The sequence below is a fragment of the Engraulis encrasicolus genome, chromosome 11 (genome assembly GCF_034702125.1).
Source record: "Engraulis encrasicolus isolate BLACKSEA-1 chromosome 11, IST_EnEncr_1.0, whole genome shotgun sequence".
NCBI classification, from domain to species: domain Eukaryota; kingdom Metazoa; phylum Chordata; class Actinopteri; order Clupeiformes; family Engraulidae; genus Engraulis; species Engraulis encrasicolus.
This window is the reverse complement of record NC_085867.1, coordinates 13,569,685-13,572,184: the sequence shown is the minus strand read 5'-3', so window position 1 is coordinate 13,572,184 and position 2,500 is coordinate 13,569,685. Positions and strand designations below refer to the sequence as shown.

Sequence of the window (2,500 nt, the reverse complement as noted above, 5' to 3'; positions counted from 1 at the left end):
CTCTTCTCTTCTCTTCTCTTCTCTTCTCTTCTCTTCTCTTCTCTTCTCTTCTCTTCTCTTCTCTTCTCTTCTCTTCTCTTCTCTTCTCTTCTCTTCTCTCCTCTCTTCTTGTGGCATTCAGTCCGTTTCGAGTTCCTTTATGTCTCGTTAAAGAGTGGCCTTCATTCATTCAACCACACTGACAGTGATGATGCGTTGAAACACCTGGACCGTGAAGACTGAACAGGGATTTTGTTGCTTTTTTTTGTTTTGTTGCTTACTGTACAGAGGACTGTGCATCTGATAAATACAACCCTTGACTTCATACCTGTATGTTGTTCGCTCTTTCATGATTTCTCCATCGATCTCTCTCTCTCTCTCTCTCTCTCTCTTGCTCTTTCATTTCTTTCCTCTATCCACCACTCTCCCTCCCTGTGTATGATTTTGTTTGTATGCTGGTGTGTATCTGTGAGTCTGCCTCTTCATCTGCTTTGCTCCCTCTCTCTCTGCTGGGCGCCTCAAAAATGCAAATGGCTCGTTTGATTCAAAGCTGAGGTGTAACTGGTGGCAGTTCCCCCTCTTCTCTTAGGGAGAAGTAATTAAAACAAAAGCCATCTTTCTTCTTCCCTTTTTCCTCACTGTAATCTCTCTCTCTCTCTCTCTCTCTCTCTCTCTCTCTCTCTCTCTCTCTCTCTCTCTCTGTGTCTCTCTCTCTCTCTCTCGCTTGCTCCCTCTCCCGCTTTCTCTTGCTTGCTCCCTCCCCCCCTCTCTCTGTCTTGCTCTCTCTGTCTCGCTCTCTTGTGCTCTCGCTCTCTCCCTCTCTCTGTCTCTCTCTCTTTCTCCCTCTCCCTCTCTCTCTCTCTCTCCCTGTCCTCTGATGCCACTGCTCTATGGTGACATGTATGCTTTGAATCCTTTAAATTAGCCAGTTGCCGCCTGTTTCTATCTGCCGCTTACAACGCCACCCCCCCCCCCCCCATCTCTTTTTCGTCCTTGCTAACACAGAGAGAAAATGTGTTCTTGAAGTGTGAGCTCCTTTGATGTTTACCCAGCATCTACGCACCGTTATTTTTTTTTTTTTAACTCAAAGGCACAGCGGGCTGGAATTAGTCTGCGTTTAGCTCCGGAATATTCAGATGGGTGACCTCTGACTCCGGGAAGCAATGAGCCAACGCAGCACTGGAATTGTAACACGCCAACATTAACAAAGACGAGAGAAGATCCCCCCCCCCACCTTTGTCTGTCTTTCGTCTCGATAGCGCTGGTATTGATAATGTCTGTGCTTTATACAGTTGTTGATGGAGTGTCTGTATCGTGCTCTGTAACTTGGGGGGTTACAGTATGCAAATTCTCTGCTGTAGGCTTGACTGTAGTTCATCATCCTGACGTCTTCTGTGTCAAGTCCATCACAATTCATCCGGTAGAACATTCAGTACAGATCCATCCAGTTGAAACAATTGGCTCAGGTTCCATATATACTGGGTATTAATAGCATGGCATAGAAAAGAGAGGACACGATCGTGTGAGGTGTTGTAGGGGTGGGCGATATGACAATATTATATCGTGAATCGCGATATTGAGTAAAATATCGTCTCGAATCTGCCAAAGTGGAGAAATCGTATAGATCGTCTTGCAGTGAGGATGTTTATTATCAGTATCAGAGTGACGTTTTCTCACTTGTGTTGTTGTCTTCACTTTATTCACTTTGAATTGTACACTTTATGAGAGTATCATCAGTGTGTTGACATTTTATTGACTGCAAATTACAAATTGCAAGTATATGAAAGTTATTTTTTGTTGTTTTTATTTTTTTGGATGGAAGATCGTGATAAAATATCGAAATCGTGATTTCATGTTAAAATATCGTGATACAACATTTTTGCCATATCGCCCACCCCTAAGGTGTTGTCTACTAGTGTTTGGGCATGTCAAGAACCTCCTGCAGTCATCAGCTCTGTCACTTCCTCTCTCTTTACTGTAAGAAAAGTTTGACTGCTGTTCTGCTATATGCCTTAGAAGTTGAAGGTGCCTGCTAGGTAGTACTGTCGTTCTCTCTCTCTCTCTCTCTCTCTCTCTCTCTCTCTCTCTCTCTCTCTCTCTCTCTCTCTCTCTCTCTCTCTCTCGCTCTCTCTCTCTCTGAGTTATGTAGTAGTGTCCATTCATCACAAAAAAAACATCATGGAAAGTTTTCCTGTCCCCCTAAGTGTCATTTGCTTGCTTTTACAGGAGCATCTCGTTGTGTGGTATCTAAAAGCGGAGCATCACTACACGCCCTGGGCTTATCTGGGGCAGGCCAGCGCCTATCTGTTGGAGCCAGATTGGTTCCTACTAGACACTCTAATCATGGCTTACAGTTAAAAAAAAACCTCCAGGTTTTTTTACCGTTAGGCGGGAGAGGAGGGAAAAAGCCAGAGTCTGCTGCCTGCTATTGTGTCTTCATCCCTGGAGGAGCTAATTGTGATGTGCTACCTGGCGCTTGTGTAATGGTTTGGGGTGTATCTCTTAATTGCGACTCACCTTA

The 2,500-nt window shown here is 44.5% G+C and overlaps 1 protein-coding gene across 5 annotated transcripts in view; it reads left to right on the top strand.

Moving 5' to 3' along the window:
- Positions 1 to 2,500, top strand: part of dennd1a (DENN/MADD domain containing 1A) — a 155,249-nt gene that overhangs the window by 34,625 nt on the left and 118,124 nt on the right. The gene's annotated exons all lie outside the window — the stretch shown is intronic.